General features: G+C 33.5%; 1 protein-coding gene across 1 annotated transcript in view; it reads right to left on the bottom strand.

The window, feature by feature from the left end:
• The window catches only part of SOX5 (Transcription factor SOX-5), a 50243-nt gene extending 45502 nt beyond the window's left edge, over window positions 1–4741 (bottom strand). Inside the window, exon 1 of the mRNA XM_051212747.1 lies at window positions 4679–4741. The gene's annotated coding sequence lies outside the window, so the exon portion shown is untranslated. The remainder of the gene's footprint in view (window positions 1–4678) is intronic.
• Window positions 4742–13062: the final 8321 nt, after the last annotated feature.

The following is a 13062-nucleotide window of genomic DNA, read 5'->3' as shown; positions in this document are numbered from 1 at the left end:
TGAGTTACATATTGAAACTAAGCCCAAAAGTTTGTTGATTATAAGAGGTTATCACCTAGTAGTAATGTAATGTGCACTTCTTATATGAACAAGTATAAGTAGTATATAACACCTAACAGAAAGATCAAATCGACGAGAATGGGTACAGAGAGTAATTGTTATAGGAATGTAGGAACGATGAAATAGAGAATTTGCAGATAAAGTATTGAATGTAATTTTATATGGATATACATTGATTGTCCCCATCTATCTTCTCGTTCATAACAGTATGAGTAATACAAGTGTAATCTTAGAATATGTTGAGTTATTCTTAAAGCTCATTAGTTCTTTGGTGCATCTTTGGTAAACATTTTAAACAGTAGCTATTTAAAGGACTTGAAAATTGTTTATTTCGCTAAAAAGCAAATATTCATTTGACCTGATGATATATATAACTCCGCCTGGAGTCCCTCCGGGGGCTACTGCTAGTCCCAATCCCGGATAAAGGAGGAGGGTTGGGCATGGGGTTAGCGACCTCAGCCCGTAGAACACTAACTCGCTAAAAAAACGCTAACCAGAAATATATGTATATATAAGCCGTGTCGGGTGTGAGGTAGTTACTCCCCCAAAGCAATGGAAAATGGTCGTGCATTATCGTGAAGAGTAAGCATTCGCGCGCCAAATCGAAGGTTCTGGGTTTGATTCCCTTTGTCTGAAGATCATAAACGAGCTCTACTGAAGAGATTCATACTATGACAAAACAGCTATCTAGTACTTCCAGGTTTTCGATGGTATATATGTATATACTTATTTTTCTCGTTAGCGTTTTTCTCGCGAGTTAGTTTTCTAAAGGATTGGGTTGCTAACTCTATGCCCAACCTTCCTCTTTTGTCCGCGCTTAGGACCGGCAGTAGCCCCAAAGGGGCTTTAGGTGTCACAAGACAAGCCTTCACTTGGAATCCACAAGGCTGAAGTAAAAGAAAAAGACCAAAGAACACATTTCACTGAAAAATGAAAACAGACATGAGAAGAATGAATAAAAATTGGATAGAACTAGAAAGGAAGGCCCAGTACAATGTGAATGTGTTGAAGAATGCTGATCGGCGATATAAATGACCTTATAGATGAATTATTATTCGCCATAAAAGAGTCAACTAAACAACTATTTCACATATATTTGTTGTATTGGGTAAAGTAAATTGATAAGACAACTGAGTTTTTTTTCGATTATCTTATTTATTCCGGTTTTCATCCTTTTGGGATGGGGGGGGAACAGGAAAGGTAAATAAGTGATCTCATTCATTTCAATCTATAGTGTTTTACTATAACTTTAAACTCATGGTTAAATACATAATACAGTCAATGTATAACATCCGTTTTATAAAAGGGATAAATAAGTAAACAATAATCAACCTTATTCTAATGTTTGTTTGTTTGTTTCTAAGTTTGGTAGGGTGATTTGAGAAGTTTAAATTACCCCTATTCTCTTTGTAATATTTCGATCGGATTTATCTTCTTTTTTTTCAGAAACCCCCCTTTTTTTCTCTTTTCTTGTTTTCTTTCTATCACCACCCACCCACCCACCCCATTCTACGATGGTGTTTTTTTGTTTTTAATATTTACTTTAGATGAACTAGCTTTAAACAAACTAAACAATATCTACTATACATGATTTGATCATATTGTATATACCTATGTATCTATGCTTTATGTTATGATGATACAATGATCAATGAGAACAAACTATATCTAAGAATAATCTTCTTGAAGAAGCTTGAACCAGATTGTTGGGCGAAACATTAAAACTATTGATTATGTCACACTCAGGGCGGTTTTGTTTTACAATTATGATTTCTTATTAAATAATAATAGTAATCACCCATAGTTTGTAATACATAGGACAAATAACACATTACGTTGGGAAATAGAAGCAGATATGAAAAGGATGAATAAAAACTGGAAAGAGCTGGAAACGATTTCCCAGGACAGGGTTGGATGGAGAATGCTGATGAGCGGCCTATGCTCCTCTACGAGGAGTAACAGGCGTAAGTAACTAATAGTTGGTAATCAATGTTAGTTATGAAAAAACATAAATGATAAACCATGAAGTGAAAAGAAAAATGAATTATATGGATGGTATACATAATAAACGAATAAGGAGTAAATGAATGATATTAGTGGTAGAATATTCTAGTAACTCCGCCTGGAGCCCCTCTAGGACTAATACCGGTTCGAAGCCTGAGTAAAGGAGAAGGGTTGGTTATGGGGTTAGCGAATCCATCCCGTAGAAAACTATCTAGCTAAAACAGCATTAACCAGAAAAAATAATTCAAACCATTTAAACTCTACCCTGAATGTTAGATTTTTATTCAGAAGAATTATGACATCTGATAAAAAGAGCCGAGTTCCCTCGGAACTCAAAAGCCCCAACCCCATTCTAACAACCAGAGCGACCATTAATTGAAGTACATGGAATGCTTATATAATATGGCAGACTGGGAGAGTCATCGAAATTGCTGAAGAAATGACAAGATACAACCTGGAGACTAGTCTAGTAAGTGGAACCAAAATAAGCCTCATTCATTAGTCTCAATACCTATACACACATACATACTTGTATTGCAGACATACAAAGTAATATGTTTGATTGATTCTCTACTCAATGGTTGTCACTATTAAAAGGAGTTCAAAGGAATCATAATAACTCCTAAGTGTATCTATCTGTAATTCTCTTTTATTATCTATTCAATATATATGTAACTATGTGTTCAATTCAATTAATGAATAATAAGAGAAATATCAAAGAATCAAAATGAATTCATAAAAAGGTTTATCTTAATCTCATTTAAAAGTTTTATTCTTGATTGAGGTCAATGTAAGACTACTATTGAAAATACGAAAGTATTGAACGGCTGTTTCATCCAAGTACGGGACTCCTTAATAGTGTTTATCCATAATCTTAAATATGGGGTTCAAACTCAGAATCTTTGGTCTCATACATAAACACTTAACCTCTAGACCATTAAGTCTGCCGGCATCCAATAGTGTTAATCTCTAACTTCAACCAATCCACAGTGTGAGGTAAATACCTATCTCTACCTAACACAGATTAGCTCCACTGGTTACAACCGTCCAATGTTTCAAGGTTTTCATTGATGGTCTAACATCAATCGGTTCATGATCTTAATCAAAAACTTAATAATCTCCACAACTCCATAATGATAGTTTTATTCGTTATTATTTCCATTTAAGTCTAGTTCAAGATAAGTATAAAATTCATACATCATCCATACCATATATACATTTGATAATAGTAATCTAGAGATTAAGCGTTTACGTGCGAGACTAATAGGTCCAAGGTTCAAATCCCGCTGGGCGGGATCGTAGATGAACACTGCTGAGGAGTCCTATATTATGATGAAACAGTCGTCCAATGCTTTCAGGTTCCTCATGATGGTCTAGCTCCAAATGACTCATGAATTCAATTATTAAAGTAATCTAACTATTTGTTACTATCTAAAAGGAATGATATTATGTAATGATGTTAAAGATGATCAGATGAGTAAGGTTTGAATAAGAAAGAATACTTATATTAATTGCATAGTAACAAACTGATATATTTGAGTCTGTTTTGAATACAATTAATAACTATTCTTACAAATCGATCATAATTAAACTGAAGCAACGACTGATGTTCAAGATGAACGGGAATTAAAACCTTCGGAGTAACGAACAAGGATTATTTGTGTAAGGGTAACTATGATTCTAAGTACTTAATTGATCTGATTAACTATTTAGTCACCTTAAAATTAGTACTTTAATAATGATAATGTTATAAGTAAAAATGGATAATGGCTAGTAATAGAATCCAGGATGTGTGTTTTCATCCTATATCAAGGCAATCTGTACAGGATACATATATGCCAGTAATAGAGACTGATCAATTACAATCCTAAACATCAATCTGTTGAAATTATCAGATGTTACTAGAAATGAGAATTTAAGCATATTTATATTGTATACGTTTAGTTGGTAACTAACGCAAGTATCATGGATAGATTAATGTTAGGACACTATTGAGAACCTGGAAACATTGGATAAACATTTCGTCCTACTGTGAAAATTCTCAACAGTACTCATCCATAATCCCTCACATGGGGGGGGCGAACCCAGGATCATAGGTGCGCACTATTGAAGAGTCCTATACTGAGACAAAACAGCCGTTCAGTAAACAATTTACTAATGTTGTAAGATTAGAAATGTTATAACTAATGAAAGTAATTCGTTGACTGAATCATACACTAAATTCATTTTTTTTATTTAACATAATTACAAGAGGTGTAAGGAATGAAAAACAACTAATGAATTACTGATTTAAAATGAAAACAAAAACTTATTTCAATAGTTAAGATCATGAATCCATTGACGCTAGACCATCATGGACGACCATTCAATCCTAGTATGATACTTCTTAACAATGCTCATCTACTACTCTGCACATGGGATTCAAACATAAGATCTTCGCGCGCGTGCGTGTGAACACTTAACCTCTAAACCACTGAATCAACTGGAATCCAATAGTATCCATATTTAATTTTGATCCATCCATAGACAAAATGATCATTCAATACAAAAAATGATCTCGTTTAGACTGATTATTTCATTCATATAAAATAGAATAAATAAACATGTAACTTACTTGTTTTTTTCTTAAACAGTTTGAAACAATTGAATGTTAATTGTTCTATTTATTCGTATTGTTATGATTCATTATGCTTGTCATTGTATCAACTATAATGATAATAATACATATGAATAGACATTATAAACTAGCTGGTGTAATGTGATAACTAGTGTTATCCTTATGGATAATGAATATAGTTCAAAGAGGACACACCTATTTGATTCCTCTAGAACAACAACAACAACAACGACAGCAGCAACAACAAGAAGCACCAGTGAAATCTAATGTTGATAATAATCATGAATAATTGTGAAATTAGATTGGTTTCATTTAGTTTATACACATTCATAGACCATTCATTCATTCATTCTATACTTTCATATTCTTATTACTTCATCCCTTTGACTGATTTATCTACAAGGTCAATGTTTAGAGAATAAACTACTGTATAAGTTAACAAAAACCATATCATTCATTAGAAGAAGAAGAAGAAGAAGAAATTAACCACAACACTAGAAATTAGAGAGTATAACAAATTGCACTTTTTATAACGAATTAACCAACGATAAAACAGCACATACACACGAGTATAAATCAAACACAAAAGTTTCTATTTCTCTAATACCAGTAGACAGACATCACAAAAAAAAATTAAAAGAAAATAAAGGAAAATTCATGTGTACATAGATACATAGTGTGTGATAAACACAACCATCTTTTACACTACCCCCCTCTCTCTCTCCATTTCTCCCTTTCATCAATACTTTTTATTTCCAGTGTGCAAATTTACCCTGCACACATTCATATAACAACCTGTCTATAACTGATAGCAAATAAGAACAATGAAATGAGGGAAAGAGAGTGGTATATTTAAACAAACAAAAGAAAGAAATGGATAAATGATTCAATTACATAAATATGATTAACCTTTGCACTAAAATATAAAAAAAACCTTAATTTGATATCAGGGCCCAATTACTACTACTACTACTACTACAACGACTACTACTACTACTACTACTACTACTACTACTAATAATAATAATAATAATAATAATAATAATTGTTCGCATTGTTATTATTATCATTTGTGTAGATTGACCTCAATCAATAATGGATACTTGTTGCTATTGTTTGTTTTAGTTTCTTCAATTGGATATAGATGGGGATGAATGTTGAACATAATTCTGTACACATAGCGTATTCATAATAAACAATGATATATCATTAAAACAACAAACAAACCCTTTAAAGATTATATATTTGTTCTGATTAGTAGACATGGACACGTGACCTGCACACTTTATGCTTTATGCATAAACCATACAAAAGATTAGATTGGAGTAAGAGAGAGAGAGTTAGATATATATACAATATGTATATAGTAGTAGTTATCATGTTAATCATATATAACATTATAGTTTCCTAATCATATACAAAGGGAACCAATGTAGATTATACAAATCCATATTTAATATTACTATTATTTCACTTGTTTAAATCATGAGTCAATTCAAATTAGACCACTATGGAAAACCTGGAAACACTGGATGGCTGTTTCGTCCTAGTATGGGACTCCTCAGTGGTGTGCATCCACGATCCCGCACCCCACGGGATTCAAACCAAGGACATATCAGTCTCGCGCCGGGCGCTCAACCGACTAGACTACTGAGCAGGCATCCAACGGTGTTAATGTCTAACTTCAACCAATCTACTATTATTGTTATCATCAGTGTAATGAATATGTGTGTATCAGTTATTGTTCAAATCAAATAACAATAGAACAAAAAAATCAATGAAAATCAAACTTTTCACCAGAATTTCTTTGTTTGTTTTCTTTTTTAATATTATAGTCATTTTAATAGTTGAGATCATTAGTCCATTGGAACTAGATCATTATCGAAAACTTAGATAATCATATGTCTTGGATTTGAATCTTATGAGGTGGGATCATGTATACGCACTACGTCCCATAGTAGGAAAAAAACGGCCATCCACTACTCTCATGTTTTACATGATGGTCTAGCTTCGATTAACTCAGGATCTCAACAATTAAAAATAATATAATATCCACAAAATCTCTTGTGATTTTAATCAACATATGCTCACTAGTGACTGGCATTAAGAGGTATTTACTGGAGTTCTAGTGAGTAGCCGTGAACAGTGGAGTTAAACCGAGTCTGCTGTGAGATAGTAACTCACTAAAAACAATGGTGGGGGTGTCGCTCAATTTCGTGGATTAGTTAAAGTCAGACATTAACACCGTTGGATGCGGGGTAGCTAAGTGGTTTAGAGATTAAGCGTTTGCATTTGAGACCGATAGGTTCGAATCTCGTGAGTTGAGATCATGGATACACATTGCTAGGAAGTCCTACAATAGGACGAAACGGTCATCCAGTACATCCATATTTTCCATGATGGTCTACCTCCAATGAACTCATGATCTCAACTATTAAAATTACTAAAATATATTTCATAATTGATTGATCACTGGATGGCGATCAGTGTCATGCGTGTCTAGTCCTTATTAGTGCAGATCGAATGCTATCGATCATGTTGCAATGTGGCTACTATGACACATGACATTGATCGCCACCCAGTGATCAATCAATTGTGATTACATCTCAGTCCTACAGGAGGTCGGTCGCGGCTCGGATAGCTCAGTGGTAACGTCTCTGACTGTGAAGCTGGGTGACACGAGACCGAATCAGCCAGGGAGCACCAGTTCCCTCAAGATTACAAGTACACCTTACTGACGAGTGCCAAGTAGCGCGAAACTTGGGTCCAGGGTTTCCTGTTGACTACCTCCAACCACCATCTAATCTTAAAATATATTTACTTAGATAACTCTCATCTTAATTATCCACATAAAAAGAAGAAGAAGAAGAAAATTGTCGATAATTCAATTCATTCAAACTAAAGACCAATTTACAATGATAATCATCATTAAAAACATTCATAATATTGTTTCTTATCATGAACACATTTCAACTAAAAGAGAACCACACATACATACAATTTAGCTTTGTTGTATTTTTATATTTAATCATTCAATGGATTGATTGACTGACTGACTGACTGATTGTTTAGGGATGAAGGTATAGTTTAGTCATAATAAGAATGATAATAGTAGGAATATGACTACACAACTACTTCTGATAATAACAATAATAGAAACAACAACAACAAAGAAGAAGAAGAAGAAGAAGAAAGGAGATACAATCTGTCGCTATCTACCTTCGTTGTTTCGTTTGTTTGTATGTGCATAAACATTTCTGTAATCTATTTGTTTACGCTTATCTATCAATGTTACCTTATGGGAAACACAAAGCACAATGTAAAATATCTTTAGGTTAGAAATAATTACTTACTTGTATTAAAGACCACACACAATAACATACACTATAAAAAAAAAAGCTTAAATACAAAGAAACAAATACCCAGAATTATATTTAATTGTCATCACATTGACCAATCCTTTCTCTTATTTAGAATCGGTTAGATGAACAATAGTGAATATGTCAAAGATAGAATTAGGTAAATAGATTAATCTATTAGTGAAACAAAAAGAGAAAAAAAAAGAGAAAACAGTATACTGTTTCGTAATGTATAAACAAAGAGATACATGTATTATAGGGAATATCAATTATGGGTGGTCTGTTTCCCTCTTTCACTCATTCTCTTTCTCTCTCCCCCACACACACAAGTGTACAAATACAAACAATCACAGGTTCACTCAGTCGGATGTATCTATTCCATGTATGAATATGTAAGTGTAATATTACTGCTGTCTAAACAATGAATTATGTTTGAATATGAATAGTGTTTTATGTCTCGTGGTTAGTATACAGATGAACATGAATGAAGGTAAACAGATAAGTATTCGTCTAATATGATTACAACTTTGATGAAACAACATTATTTTTTCGAAATGTAGACATTCTCAATTGAAGCTAGACCATGATGGAAATCCTGGGAGTACTGGACGGCCGTTTCGTCCTATTGTGAGACTCCTCAGCAGTGCGCCTCCACTGATAGGTCCTGGGTTCGAATCTCACCGGAAGCGGGATCGTGAATGTGCACCGCTGAGGAGTCCTATGCTAGAACGAAACACATCATTTGGATTCCACTGTTTGTCACTATCCATATTCGATTGTAAATACATAATACATTTTCTAAATATTTAATTTAATCTTATCATCATTACATAATCCAAGATTATAAAATGAACTAACACTAGCACACTTTATAAATATTATAGTTTGTTCTATTCTCTTAGATACAAATTATATAACACATCGTTCATAAATGTACTTACTCGGGGGGGTGAGGGGGTGAGAGGGGGGAACGAAATGGTTATCATTCATTATCACTATTGCTAATAATAATAATAAATTATAATCATTGTTTATTAAATGAAACAACAGTTTACTACAACAAACATACAATTGTAACATGACTGTATTTAAAATAGATTTTGTTATATCTGTGCATATATCTATATATATATCTTGTTTGAGTCAGAATTGTGTGTATGTGTACGTGTAAATGGGCAACTACTGGTTGATGAAGAATTCGGGGATACAAAAGTTGATGTTGTTGTATCCATATCTTTTGGGAATATTATTTTCATTTGACAAATTAAGTATGAGGTTTAAGAATTTCAAACACGAAACAATAACATTTATTATCTTTTAGAAATTATATACATAATATAGAAATAGAAAGATTGATTTTATTTGAATATCTAAATCTATCCCTAAACTGATAATTACCATGTGTTCACTAATGACTAGCTTCGTGAGAAAATTCTAGTGAGGAGCCGTGACCAGTGGAGCTCATCTGTGTCGGGTAGAAACAGGTGTCTACCTCAGTAGAATGGAAGATGGTTGCGCAACTTCGTGAATTGGTTGAGGTTAGACATTAACACCATTGGGTGCTGGCTCAGTGGTCCAGTAGTTTAAGCGTTTGCGCGAGAGACTGATAGGTCCTGGGTTCGAATCGTGGATGAGCACTACTGAGGAGTCCCACGATAGGACGAAACGGCCGTCCAGAGCTTGCAAGTTTCAATGGTGGTCTAACATCAATCGGTTCATGATCTCAATCAAAAACTTAACAATCTCCACAACCCCTAAACTAAATATTATTTAATGGTTGAATTCGTGAGTTGATTTAAGCTAGAACACCATGAAACACTTGGAAGTACTGGATGGCTATTTCGTTCTAGTTTAGAACTCTTCAGCAGTGAACATCTATGATCATGTACTAAAGTGATTCGAATCCATGACCTTCGGTCTCGTGTATGTGAACACTCAACCTATAGGCATCCAACGGTGTTAACGTCTAACTTCAATCAATCCACAATATTGTGTAACCGTTCACTATTGTCTTGCAACAACCTTCCCTGGGAGAGAACAAACCAACTTTCAGCTGAAGAAGTTAGGAAAAGACGATGGAAATGAATAGGATATACATTACGCAAATCATCAAACTACATCACGAGGCAAGCCCTAACTTGGAATCCTGAAGGGAAGCGGAAAAGAGGAAGGCCTAAGAACACATTACGTTGGATAATATAAGCAGATATGAAAAGGATGAATAACAACTGGAAGGAGCTGGGAAGCATTGCCCAGGACAGGGTTGGATGGAGAATACTGGTGATTGGCCTATGCTCCTTCACAAGGAGTAACAGGCGTAAGTAAGTAAGTAAGTCATTATTGTCTTCTATGAGTAACTGCCTTACAACACATACAATTGAACTTCACTCGTTATAGGTTCTAAATTGTCGGTAGATTACCTATTATAGTTTATTATCTTGATTTTAATATTCGATTATTCAATGTGTATATTTGTTTTGTCTAAATTTTATGTTCGTGACTATTTTTCATCTGGTCATATACCTATATACATATGTATATACTTATACATTGATAGAATCATAGTTTTACTTCTCATCAAGCTATATACACATATTCTTCATTCATTCTCTTGTTTTCATAATCATGTCTTATTTCAACCACCATCACCACCACCACCGCCACTGCCGCCAACAACAACAACAATAACCAATTGTTCCTAAGTGTCTTTTGACTAATATTGTTCCTTATTCCTTTTTGAGTTATGATTATTGTTATTATACACCTATAGTTTTCTGTCGCTTGTATTTTCTTTTAAACCTTTATATATTTTGTACTACTCGTTAACCCCATTCAGTTTTGTTGATCGTATACATTGCTTTCTCTCTCTGTCTGTGTGTGTATGTATGTATGTAGTTATGTTTTAGACTACATTGGATGTGGATGACTTTTTTGAAAGTAATGCATATAATGATGGTGGGAATGATACAACTTACAATTTAGTGATTGTATTGCAGTCAATTATTATTATATCTACTGTTGATGAGCCTTCATGTATATTATAAAGAATTATCACCATCTTGCATGATCAAAATACATAATGAAATCTTATGAGTAGGTATATATTCAAGCACACACATACATACATGCATACATACATACGCACACACACGCACTCACATAGACTCAGTTGCAAAAAAAATCCCGGTAGGAATGATAAACAGCCAGGGGAACAGAAAGAAAAATATGGAAAAAGAAAATATTATTTAGATAGTTTTCTTATGTCACATGATTAGTTCAGAGTACTTCTAACTAAAAAAAACAAACAACAGAATTGATCATATTGAAAAAAGCAAGAACAAACATTCTACCAGTATAGCATGAATTCATTTTTATTTCGTCTGGGTCTCGTCAGCTGCTTACAACCTGTGATATTTAAAAATCATCATAATTACATAATGGGTTTAAATTGCTTACTGAATATTGTAAATATATACCTAATATGAAAGAATATTCTACAACATTAATTGTGACAACAGTTCAAAAGTGGGTTAGAAACAATTGATTACATAATGAATAAACATTGATAGGAACATAGTGAGTAGAGTTCAGTTGAAAGATAATTGAAAAAATAGAATCAATGATGTAATAAATGCAACAGAAAAAAGAAAAAAATTTTAAAGTGCAGTGAAGGACTATTTGTCACCAGGGTAAGAAAAGATTAAACACCGTCTCCTTTTGAATACATAGGTCAGGTTTTTGACGCCTGATAGCAATGGTTTCAGCAAACTTCAGAAGACTGGAGTTTGGCTGCTTATTAATCACCTTAAAGGATTGTAAGGTATCTACCTGATGTCCTGTATCAAGGAGATGTTTGGTGATTGCACTGTTCAGAGTCTTTCTTTCCTTTGTTCTAAGACTTTCTGGAACATGTTCACATTGACTTACAAAACACAATAAATTCTAGACTTGAAAAATATCATAAATTTATTGACTTCTCTTCACACTTCTAATTGCTACTTAACGTGGTATATATATATATCTTATTTACATTAAGTGTTGGGGACGGTTGAAAGAAAGTTAGGGTTGGCCAAACCAAAACGTGGCATCAATGCTTGAAGTCACTAAATTCTGGTCTTAGCTATGTTGATAGATGCAGACTACTTGGTTGCAGTCTATCCGACTATCGTAACCAATGGTTAAAGACTATGCATGACATGGTTCAGAATCGATCACAATAGCTTGAGCGTGTGTACACACTCTTTGTCTTCCCTTAAACTAAGAGATTAAAATCGCTTTATATATTTCTTTCTACGAACTAATTCTTTCTTCCTGTACTATATCCTTATATGGAATCTTTCTTTTATACATTACCACCATTTAATTGACTACTTCTATGAATCCGGTGTTCATCTTGCTGTGCTAGTGAGGTATGGCAACTTGGACTGATGCATGTATGTGCCTAGTCCTACGTTGTAGTTGACTGACTGACTGACTGATATTAGGTAAGCTTAATAATATCTTGATTAAATAGAAGAGATTTACAAAATGATACAAACTGTTCTTTTGTAAACAAAAATGTAATTAAAAGAATATCAAAATACTATCTTCAATTAAGTTTATTACTACGTTAGTAGCCCTAAATTGTTACTAATCAACTCATATTGTGGTATATGCTACTGATGTCAACAGATATAAGTAGTATGTATCATCAGTCGAAAGTGAAATGTATGGCGGTAGAAGGTTAAGAAGATTGAAAAGAACGAGAACAAAGAATGATTAGTGTGGAAATTAAAGAACAATAAAGTCTCAGACGATTGACTGTCATTTAGCAAATGAGGTAATTAATTTATGGTTCTCGGATTTTACTAAATGATTCTGTATTGTTTTATTCACATACATTCGATTGTCTCCACTGGTGTTGTCGTCCACTACACTATGAATTGAATTCAAACACCTCACATCGAAAGAACTGATTCACTTAAACTAGTACTTATGCTGAGAATTGATAGAAACAATTTCGATCAGTATGGAAGTTAGTTA

Source organism: Schistosoma haematobium, chromosome 3, assembly GCF_000699445.3.
Source record: "Schistosoma haematobium chromosome 3, whole genome shotgun sequence".
In the NCBI taxonomy this organism is placed as follows: domain Eukaryota; kingdom Metazoa; phylum Platyhelminthes; class Trematoda; order Strigeidida; family Schistosomatidae; genus Schistosoma; species Schistosoma haematobium.
This window is presented reverse-complemented; position numbering and strand designations above follow the sequence as displayed.